Consider the following 12,186-nt stretch of genomic DNA (forward strand, 5'->3'; position numbering starts at 1 on the left):
TACTTGCTTGCGAGGCGCCTTCAGCTTCTTCTTCTTCGATTTCGGCAACAACAGCAACGTCACACATCATTCGCTGCCTTTCGATCGCCGATAAAGCTACGCGCAACGTATTTAATGCATATCTACTTACTGTGATAGTATTTCGACTATTATCAACTAGTATAACTACAGTTATCGCGATGATTATTGAGATGCTTGGAATCTGAGCAACGGTAAGACACTGACACGCGGTTTGCACTAAGGGAACAACAGTGAACGAAAAATATACGTTGATGTTGAGTGTTTAAACAATAGGTGTTTGCTGACCTGCGAATGATTGTCTTTTACGTTGACCAACTTTCACTGTAATATCCCATCCCTAAACATTTCCATTTCTAAACCTTCGCTTATATTGTAATGAAGAAGAAATAATCACTTTATTCTTATTGCCTTGCACCTCCTTGCGCAATAATTTTCACAAACTTCATCCTTGTCGTTTCGCATTTTCGATTACTGTTCCCAATTTATTGTCAGTTGGATCTGTTTAGTATGGCCGCAGCCACAGTGCACGTTTGTACTGCCCTCCACAAGTTAATTGAAACTTCTGGTAGGTTATGTTGCTATAAATGCCGTCTATGCTTCGACGTTCTTCTCATTTGGCACATGTTCTTTTAAATATTGTGCACGTTTCATTTTGCTTGGTAACCCATACTAATTCCGCTTCTTTTCTGTCGTTCTTGCAAATTCTGGCATTTGTTTGAACTCTTATTTAAGAACTCCCTGTATGGCCAATCCCTACCATCATTCATTCATTCATTCATTCATTCATTCATTCATTCATTCATTCATTCATTCATTCATTCATTTTCTCCTTAAAGACCCGAAGGCATTACGTAAGTGGAAGCTTGAGTACATATTTTCATTGCTCACAATTGCGCCCTGTTTTTAATTTTCGTTCCTCAGCATTGTTATCAAGTTTATTGTTAGCAATTTTCATTGCTCACACAATTGCTCATTGCTCTAGCGGTTATGTGCCCTCTTTTTAAGGACTGAACATCAACACCAACTGCTGCCGCGCGATTATTGGAACAACACCTCTTTCGCACCCCAACTGAATGCCCTGACTTTTTGCAACAATGACGAAAATGTTTTCAGGATACCCTTTCAGCTTTCATTTGGTTCCCTATTTTTTCCCGTGATCTTTCGGAAAATTCGCGATGAACTAAACTAGGCTAAACAAACACCTGCGATCCTGTTTAGCTGCAGGAAACTGTCATTCTACGCGCAATTCCCAAGAAGTCACGTAATACGTACCGTCAAGTTTGGTTTAAAACGTTTCTTCAGTTGGTTCCTTTTTTTCATTTTTATTTCTCTATTTTCAGTCAACTATATTGACTGAAAAAATGACCTTTTTTTGCCACTAACCTATTTATATTCAACTTCTTTATATTTCTTTTTTTTTCATTTAAGTGTACTCTAGCCTCTCATATCTGTGTTACTCGATATTAGGCCAATATCCCAGAGTGGGTATGTGCTATCTCCATAACAGTACCTACCGCGTTTGAAGTCATCATCATCATCATCATTCCATTCTACTTTTTTTGGTACATATCCAGTGCAACGGTGGATACGTGCCATTGACATCGCATTGTCACCACTATTAGCACCATTATCATCGTCATCATCCTTCACGAACGGCAGCAATGGAGCCAATAGTACCGGAACAACCGCCTGCAACCAGGTAAAGACAATTACCTCATTTACACGAACGTTAGGGAGAAGTCGACACTGTAATTAGCGCTGGCTACCGCTGTTCGCGTTTAAAATATCCATGAAAGTAATGCTAGTAATTACGACAGCGTTTAAATGCAGTAGCACACAATGATCATTTAACACATGGGCAAACGTATACTGTAGCATACAAAGTAATTGTTTCAGACTTGGCGAAATAAAGGTAGATTCAAAATTATAACTCGAGGAGTAACACCTTACCTTGTGCGCCAACAGTAATGTAAATATGTCGCAGGAACATCATGCGGACTCATGTGTGTTCCTGCAATGTGTAACACAAAGCCGGGACTCATACGGCAGCCAGCGCGTATTTGGTAACAACCAACGGTGTAGCAGGCGTCTACTATATAGGGTGCTTTCCTTGGCACCGTGGTTGTTCGCCATACGCCTGCAGAATCTCCTTCATGTTTATGCCAACAAGGGCAGCATCGCGACGTCGTTGAAAGCAATGTCACAGTACCCTCTATCTGCTATAGTAGCAGTTATTTTAAAAATTGCCTTCCGGTCATTCCCGCATTGGGTTCTCGCCGAGGGCTAGGAAGACGTAAGACCACGGATTGTGCAGATAGTCACCTCTTTGTCCTCGATTATAGGGATTGCCTACTGACATCTTTGAAACCGTGGTTGGAGCACAACGAAGTCATTTGACTATAACGTGTTTTTTTTTTCTCCTTTCTTTCTTTCTTTTTTCGCTACCCTGTACCGCTATTTCTTCACATTTCGTGCTTTGTTTTCTATTTTCCTTCTAGAATTGCAAGTGCACCATTACCATGCAAGGCTTATAGCTGTTCACGGACAATTCGAAAAAATGAATGAATGAATGAATGAATGAATGAATGAATGAATGAATGAATGAATGAATAATTTTGTAACCTAAAGCACGCTGCTTTGATGTACAACACAAGGCAATGACAGACAACAGGAAACCGGAATGTCGTTACCAAATGTTTTCTGTTCCCGTCAAGAGCTTCTGAGTGGCACGTGCTAGAATTTGTGTTTGTGACGGGCTGCATGTTCTCAAGCAGTATATGCAGAAGGGTCATGGCAATCATATCAGCCAAATATCTTTGATGCTCTGTTCACGCGCAAATAAAGACTCTTGTGGTCATTAAAAAGCCCTTTAAGCAAGACGGAAATAAATGGGCCGTCACTTTGCATAGCGATGAAAAATGCCTAGTTAGCAGCTCTGCTGTGGGCCAAAAGAACCGTCGAATACGCTCTCCCTCTTTGGCTATACTTCGTCATTTCCCGCTTTGAATTATATTTATTGGCAGGGAAGCATTAATACTGGCCATAAAGAATTAATTTTGTATTTCAATGAAACTTAAGTCATGTAGACTTTATCTCATCTGTGCTAGATACATCACCATCATCATCATCAACATCATCCGCCTATATCTATGTCCACTGCAGGACGAAGGCCTTTCCCTGCGATCTCCAATTACCCCTGTCTTGCGCTAGCTGTTTCCAACTTGTGCCTGCAAATTTCCTAACTTCGTCACCCTACCTAGTTTTCTGCCGTCCTCGACTGCGCTTTCCTTCTCTTGGTATCCATTCTGTAACTCTAATGGTCCACCGGTTATCCATCCTACGCATTACAGGGTATGCCCAGCTCCATTTCTTCCTCTTAATGTCAATTAGAATACACCAAAACTTATTTAGCACACGTCACCATATAAGGATGGCATTTCTTTTGCCCACACTGACAATTTCGGGACGTCACCTTCGGTGGCAAGTGTGCATATATTTAGGCAAGTGGAATGACTGTAGACAACTGACACACATATGGAACAACAACAACAACAACAACAACAACAACAACAACAACAACAACAACAACAACAACAACAACAACAACAACAACAACAACAACAACAACAACAACAACAACAACAACAACAACAACAACAACAACAACAACAACAACAACAACATTTAGAACACATTGGCTCGATATATGCGGTAATCATTCCTATGTTTGCAGTAAATTTAGAAATCGCCTGTTGCAGATAACGTAATTCTAGTCCTTGAGCTGTATTAGTCAGAGAGGCGGGCATTACTTCCACGAGAAATCGAAACACACATTCAACTAATTAAGAACATTCAATAATTAACTGCCTAATTAATTAATTTACGGCATATATTGCAATTCACGAATTGTAGCTGGTGAGTGTGCAATATGTATCCACTTGGAGTGAGTTTACAGATTGACACCAGTTTGGAGATATGCGCCATTAAACTCGCCGTAAAAATTCACTGTTCCACTTACTTTAATAAAAATAAACAATTTTATGCGTTTAGCACAAAAGTAACTGGAACACCCATATATTTCGTCCCACACCGGCTACAATTCGTAAACTGCAATATGTGCGGTAAAGCAATTAATTAGGAAGTTAACTAGTGAATTCATCTTGTTAATTATGTGAATGTGTGTTTATATTTCTCGTGCTAGTAATATCCGCCTCTTCGAATAATTCAGCTCAAGAACAACAATTATGCAGTCTGCCTCAGGTCATTCTTACAAATTCCGGTAAACTTAAAAATGATCACCCCGTATATCGTAATCAACACGTTTACGTGCGTTTTCTACCTCTATATCAGACGCAAAAAAGTGTGAGAAACCCGATAGCAGCACGATTTTGCTTGTAAAACGTTGCCAATACACAAAGCCATGTTTTAAAACGATTTCCTCCGCCTAAATTATGTTACAACGGGAAGCGAAAGAAGAAAGCTGCGGCGGGCAACTTAATGTTAGTGCACTGGCGGCGCTTTGTGACTGTCGACGGTGCCGGTTGGAAGTGTTGTTCAATTCGCATGGTTACAGATAAACAGCGCACAAGAAGTCGCAGTCTAAGAAAAAAAATTTAAGCACACCTAAGCACTTATGAGTTATGAATGCGAAAGCATTAATGTCCAATTGAACACCGCTGAGCGGTCCTTCGAGTTATGAACTCCTCGCGGGAAAGCGAGTGCGTTGAGCCGCAATTGGCCCGTTTTGATTTGGCCTTACCGACGCGCAATTGCAGACGAGAGCTTGCGCGGACAAGGAACGCGCGGATAACACAGGCTTCCGAGAGCGAGGGTGACGTGGCGTCGCGGCGATGCCCTCTCCCCCTCATGCAACACCTGGCGTGAGGCGTTCCCGTTCGCCCGCTCTGCTCCGCCGAGGCGCGCTCTTGACGTGGCGTCGCAGCCAACGGGACTTTGGGTGCCGTTTCGATGCTACAGACTACAGACGCCGGCTTTAATCGCTCAATGAGCCTTCGGAAGCTTTCGCATAAAAAAAGACGTAACAGGCGCTGTCTTTTCTTTTAGTATACGTCATTTCTGTGCGCTCTTTACCCTTCACCATGTCGATAGAGCGAATGATCCAAGGCCTGTCCACCGCGCTTACAATCCTGTCCGATGTTGCAGATCCTCCACCGGCGACTCGGATCTTTCTGCCCGGCGGGCTGCTACTGTTGCTTCCACCTCCGGAGCCGTTCCAGCATCCAGAGTTTCGCCGCGCTGTGCTTCGTAAGTGAAACGCGCGCAGGCCGAAGCGTTTCCCTCTGACGCACGCCTTTGCACATATTTACGATATAATAGCGTGTCGTCGTCATCATTGTTGTTGCTATCTGTGAATTCCCATTCCCTATAAAGTTAGCCAAATCGGAGCAATATGAAAAAGGGGGGGGGGGGGAGCTAGTGAACAGTGCACGAAATACATGAAGTGCGTCCTTTTGCCACCACTTCGTGATGTCCCTATTTTCCGTTCTTTTCGGGCTGTTTTCTGCGACGTCTGTCGGATATGTGGGATTTAATAATAATAATAATAATAATAATAATAATAATAATAATAATAATAATAATAATAATAATAATAATAATAATAATAATATAATAATAATAATAATAATAATAATAATAATAATAATAATAATAATAATAGGGAAGGTGTTGGGGTGATGGCGACGTTCACTCTCTCTATACTAACGAAACACTGCCAAGGACCACACCGAGTCCGCTGCCATATTGTTCTGCCCGGCCGCTACTCATATATTACGGTGGAAAACCAGCTTGGAAAACCAACTTGACACGCAATATACATATATATATTTTACTGTATGACGTAATCACACCGCGGACTCCTGCTTGCTGTCCGTGCTTGATGAGCTTCTAAACTTTTACCGCCTCTATGGTTTTGGGAAGATATAGAAGGATTTCACTACAAGAACCAATCGGAGATTAGTTTTCGCTCAAGTGAATGTTGTACGATGCGTAATGTAGCGGCCATGTCTATGGATAAACTCTCGAAGGTGCTTTGTTTTTAAAGTTTGGTTTCTGGATTCCACAGATTTCCAACGCCTTGCTGCTGCTCATCCTGTTCTTCATCCTCGTCAACCCCGAAGAAGCGACCGTCTACATTAAGCTCAGCATCGTCCACACCACCGTGAAAGGTAACCTCCTCGGATGTATTCATAAATGCGACGGAAGCGCGAATTTGGCAGTTTTTTTTTTTTACGTTTTATATGCAGACGCCATGCTAAGGACGAGTTGCGTCTACTTTCATAACGCCAATGTGCACGTTCGCACTACTTATATTTACGTATTTGCTTGCTCCATTGTGCTGAGTCCTGGGCCCGGCTTCACGAATCTTCCCTTGCGTAAGTGCGCTTAGTCATTCCCTGGCACCTTGAGTGTCGCCTCCGTGTAGTCTTGACCGTAGTCACATTGGACGGCGTTCGTGTGCTGGTCAGTCGTACCAACGCAAGTTCTTCTTATACGGGACCCGTTTAAGATAGCTTAATTAGCTTTACTATGTCAATGTAGGTCTGTTTAGATAAAAAACACTCAGGTATGTCGGAAGCGATTGGCGTTGGGACGCGGTAGAGGAGGGAGGGATATTTAACGTAGTATTCAAATAGCCTAAAGGCAAGAGTTGATTATTTCGAAGACAGGATGGCGTTGTTGAGCATCCTGCGTCTTAATGAATCCGACACCACCGAGACTGAGCAATGTGTGTCGAGCTAAGTGAGATACCTCGGTCGGTTTACTCCTAGTCAGCTAAGATCAGACTGACGCATCTCACTGGCTTACTGTCCGGCCACACGACTCAGGCAACTGACTTCTTTCTCTAAGGCACCGGTATAGTTATTGGCGTCTCGGCCTCGCACTGGAAAGTGCGAAGCGCTCATATATATGCTTACTTTAGAATGCACTGCGAACACTGAATTTCGACTAAGCTCATTTTACCGGTTTTAAGTGTTTTCAGCTGTTAGAATGCCTTTCCGACATTGTGTTAACGCAGATTCTCTCTCTCTCTCTCTCTCTCGCATTCACAGAGGTATCACTGCTACCCATACCTTACGTGATCACGACAACGCTGAGCATCATGGTGGACCTGCTCCTTCTCATCGGAATCGAAGACGTGAGTGTGATTAGCTTCTTCCTGCAGGTGAATTAGAAAAGTAATAGTAATGCTTGCTTGCTTGCTTGCTTGCTTGCTTGAACCTTCATGAGCGATCTTTACTCGTTTTGACTTTAAAAAAGTCGCAATCGATACTCGCCAGAAAGCCGGAGCATCGATTGCGATAGCAAACTCGGCGCCGTCGGCGCAGTAAACTTGGATGCAGCCAGCGCCTCTGGCGGTGGCGGCACGAAATACTAACCTTGAGCCGCTGTTCGTTTTCACTCCACAACGCATTAGGCAGGCTAAGTCCCAGTTTGACCTTGGCTCAGCTTGAAGATCAGATTTACGGAACCAGGCATTTCCTGGGTTTGTACCTGGAGTAGTAAGCTATCGCTCTAAAGCCTGAATTTTTAAGCGTTAATTACACGAGCAATTGGCCCAATAAATTGGAGGACAGGTGCTAAGTAGCCGAATTATTAGCCACTCATACAGCTTTCCCGTAAATATATCGCATCCAGTGTGGGCGCTTGCTCTTAGTTTTACGGAACTGACTGCCTAGCGCAGTTACCAGCGATGCTCAAAAGTTGGTGTCCGATACCATAAGTGCTAAGTTGTTCTTGACAACTTACAAGGATGACATCAAGGACAACAAGGATGACATCCTGCCGGCGACGCGCAAAGCATGTGCTCGCGTTCATTGCCGCCTCGTGCGTCCTTGCGCCGCAAACCTACAGTCGCCGTCTGCCACGCAGAACTGTCGAGAGGTGCTGCAAGTCTACGTGGGCTGGAGTTCGGCGTGCACGGCTTTTGAGGCAATCTCGTGGATTGGCTTGGTGGCTTGGAAGGCAAACAGCGAAAACGTGAGTTGCGCAACAGTCGTGATGCGACATGCCCGTTTTACTAAACAGTGCCTCCTGCTGGCTCTTGTCAGGAATGGTCAGCCGGCGAGACAGCACCTAAGACAGATTCCTCCCCTCATCCGCTTTGTGAATCATGCTGACAGAACAGGTTTAAAATGGCCCAGTATATTTTGTAATATTGAGTCACACGTGACAAAATAATCATCTTTCGTTTGTCCAGCAATGTTACTGTTCGCCGCCGTATTGTTCTTCTCCAAACTCAAATTTCGAGTCACACTTAGTGACGACATAGTGGTCACGGCTGGGGAGCGTTAAGAGAAATTGAGAAATGGCAGTTCAGTCTTCAAATGTGTAATATATCACTTTTAAGTTTTCCGCATAAGTTCTAATTGAGATACATCTATGATGTTCTATAGTGTAGATTTATTTGGCGTTCGGTTTCTCCTGTCTGCGTGTTACTTATAATAGGTATGGTTGTAACCTTCTATGAACGCCTTGGGCGTTGCAAGGAAAAAGAAAAAAAAAATAAGCGGCTAAATTAATAAACCTTGCAATGCGAACGCGAACATACGGCAACCGTTTTTCTGTTCGTGATTTATATGTTTAGTCTAGCCAGGGATATTTACTTTATTTTAACGACGACAACGGCGCGCATCGATCATTGGAGTGCATCGAACAAGCTTGTAAAGAACACACCTGAAGCAATCGTAGACAGACTCTTCATCGCAGTCCGCATGGTTGTTCTTTTTGAGCGTTGCCACTCCTCTCTCCTGTAAAAAAAGTTTCCAACGATAAAGTCGTAAATCTCAGCAGCATGTATGTAACACCAGCTTCTCTCTTTTATCTTTCCTTCCCAAATATGCTCTTAATTAACCGCTAGTGGTTTAGAGTTCTGTAGAGGACGGTGGCAGTCGTGCATGGGGGATAATTGAATTTAAGGACGGGTGGGTGCACCGTTGTCTGTGCTCCGGCCGCTGTCGTGATTTCATCCTCCTGCTTCTTTTTTTCGCGAGCGCGCATGTTCTAGCGCTCACCTATGGGGAGCGGCTTCCGGGAGCCACAGCTGGTTGCCCCAGCCGGACATTGCCCCCTGACAACGCGAGAATTGCCAACTACCGTTGGAAAACTCCACGTCCCTTGTAGCGGGCAGAAAATTTACGAAACGTTGCTGCTATACAAGTTAGCTCTGTGTCGTGCGCTGATTGTTCTTGGGACCTCGTTTTGAGGCAATGTTATATTCGCGACAGTAAAATTTACCTCGCATGGTTTTGCTTCTGTGAAGTATCAAGCCATTTGTACCTATTTTGGCAGGCAAGCGTGGCGTAGAAGCGAATCACATCTCTTTGAAGATGATGAATTTTTTTAGAACGGTGTGGGGGGGGGGGGGGGGGGGGGCATATTTGTCCACTCGCATCGTCTTGACTAAGGACAAAAAACAGTCCCTTGAAATAAACTCTATGCGGTGACCGATGGTTACGGCAACCTGCTGTAGAAAACGTCGTGGCTTGCTGTGGATCGATGAGGGTGCTCTGTGTGTCGCTACTTGGTTGTGGGGTGATTGACACTGATTTGCTATACAGGCTACAAATGATGTTCGTTTCAAGAAGGTTTTACAAGCGTTTCTTGGTTTTATTTTGTTATTTTTTGTGGAAAGAGTGAAAATTAAAAAAAAAAAACAGTATTGCAAGCTAGTTTGGGAAGGGAACGCGGTAGGGTCGTCGCTAAGCTGATGCTGTAGATTTTATGAGCTATTGATAGTCTTAGCAAACGTGGTTTCGACACACCTTTTATCATCCAATTAGGCAGATCTGGGAAAACAATATGTAAAAAATAAGCGCTAATCATAGGTAATAACTAAAATTATAATGAGAGAATTACCACCATATAGCAGATGTTGTAGGGCGACGATATTCATTCATTCATTCATTCATTCATTCATTCATTCATTCATTCATTCACATTGCTGTCTTAGAAACGAGACATAGCAGGAGTAGGCACAAACATTTCAGGCCATTACTTCACATATATACAAGCATTTCAATGATTAAAGGATTCCTTGGCCTTGACACGTCAGAAAGCAGACGCAAAGGAGAGCGACTCACTTTCTTCCGTAAACTCTATCATCGTCCTAACAACTACACAAAACTATATTTAAACTTGCGCTGCGTATTCTTTCCATGTATTGACCACGATCATAAAGTTCAGCCTCCGTTCGCACGCGCTGGAACAGCCTTCGACGCAGAATTTTCTGCGTTAGAAACATGGAGCAATTTATTCAAGAACTAAACATTCCCGAAGTATAAGAAGTGAATCCCAAATATGCACTCAAGATCAATGGTGAACATCATCCTTTTGTTGCATGTGATAGTGTGCACTGCTGTACATGATGTCCGCATTCCACTCCTTGTTTGTATTCAGAGTTCTCGTTTGTGCATTCCATGATTTTATATTACGTGTATGTAATTTGTTTATATTCTAGTTGACATTAAGCGGAATAAATGGAGCTGGGCAGGCCATGTAATGCGTAGGATGGATAACCGGTGGCACATTAGAGTTACAGAATGGATACCTAGAGAAGGGAAGCGCAGTCAAGGACGGCAGAAAACTAGGTGGGGTGATGAAGTTAGGAAATTTGCAGGCGCAAGTTGCAATCAGCTAGAGCAATCCAGGGGTAATTGGAGATCACAGGGAGAGGCCTTCGTCCTGCAGTGGAGATAAAAATGTGCTGCTGATGATGATGATATAATTTGTTTGTTATGCCAACTGGCCAAGTGACTTTTACTTTCATATAATTTTGTACTTGAGTTGTTTAGTGTTGCATCTTCTGCCCCCCCCCCCCCCTCCGAATGTATTGCCTTTGAAGAAATTTAGGGGTAAATAAATGAAATGTAAAATAAATGAAGCTATACAAAACTCACATAATATATATATATATATATATATATATATATATATATATATATATATATATATATATATATATATATATATATAGGAAAATCAGAAGCACAACTTCGCGGTTATCTAGGGTTTATTATTTTCCCAACAGTTTCGGTCGGTGGACCGACCTTTTTCATCCCTTGAAAAAGGTCGGTCCACCGACCGAAACTGTTGGGAAAATAATAAACCCTAGATAACCGCGAAGTTGTGCTTCTGATTTTCCTAAATACGCTTGGCCCATTGAAAAATCCAGTTACTACTATATATATATAGTGAAATACTGTTTAAAAGCGCAGTTACAAGAACCCAAAGGTGAACATACACATGGCCTCGTGCAGTCCGACATGTTGAATTACCACTCGTGCAAGCAGTTTATGCAATCCTTACGTGCAAAGAGCAATTTGTACACGCACAGCAACCAAGAATCAGGTAACAACCATCCTGCCTTGAGCTACTTATTCAGATACTTACTTTGCATACTTAACGTCAGCCATTGGTGTAGAGGTTAGTTACACCTGCAAAGTTCTTTAAATATTTGTCTCCTTACTAGGCATAGTTTCGATTTAACAGCTGTACACAAGTGACAGAGCGTCCCGCGCTCGTTTGTTGGTCAATGTCCGTGATCCAGCGTTCGTTGGCGAATTATACCTAAAAGACACCAGCAGTGTCAGATATCGTACCATTGAATATGAGTATTAATGTTTGATAATTTGACTGTACATAATTTAAACAATTCTTCTATTAAATGTTTTGTCCAATTTGCAGCTCGATTTCTTCAAAAGGCCCTCGATCATTCTCATCGGCGTAGTGCTCTTCAAGGTAAGCTTTGCTGATGGGGATCGTATACTTCAACGTCCGAATGACGCCCTGAATCCTGAAATCTATTCGCGTGCTATAATTCATGTATAGGGTGTCCTGTACGTAACTAAAGAGCAGGTAGGTTCAACGAAAAGTGTCAAGGAGAAAATTGTAGAGCAACATGAAAAATTCCCGATACAGCTTCCTGCTGCTCAATGCGTGATACATAAAAGGGTTTTTCCGAGCGCGAAAGAATAAGCCGCCGAATACACGCAAAGTGCCTCGAGCGGCCCAGTCGCACGGCGTGTAATTTGGCGCGTAATCGCGGGCTTCTTTCGCGCTCGGAAAAAAACACTTTTATGTAGCACGTACTGAGCAGCAGAAAGCTGCGTCTGGAGTTTTTCATGCTGCTCTACAATTTTCTCA

At 42.9% G+C, this 12,186-nt stretch overlaps 1 long non-coding RNA gene across 1 annotated transcript; it reads left to right on the top strand.

Annotated features, from left to right (window-relative positions):
- The first annotated feature begins 6,112 nt into the window (after window positions 1-6,112).
- LOC119448337 (uncharacterized) lies at window positions 6,113-11,783 on the top strand. The gene is made up of 4 exons (XR_007466673.1): window positions 6,113-6,209; window positions 7,095-7,180; window positions 7,915-8,022; window positions 11,728-11,783. It is a non-coding gene; the product is annotated as an uncharacterized LOC119448337 (long non-coding RNA).
- Window positions 11,784-12,186: the final 403 nt, after the last annotated feature.

The sequence above is a fragment of the Dermacentor silvarum genome, chromosome 4 (genome assembly GCF_013339745.2).
Source record: "Dermacentor silvarum isolate Dsil-2018 chromosome 4, BIME_Dsil_1.4, whole genome shotgun sequence".
In the NCBI taxonomy this organism is placed as follows: Eukaryota; Metazoa; Arthropoda; class Arachnida; order Ixodida; family Ixodidae; genus Dermacentor; species Dermacentor silvarum.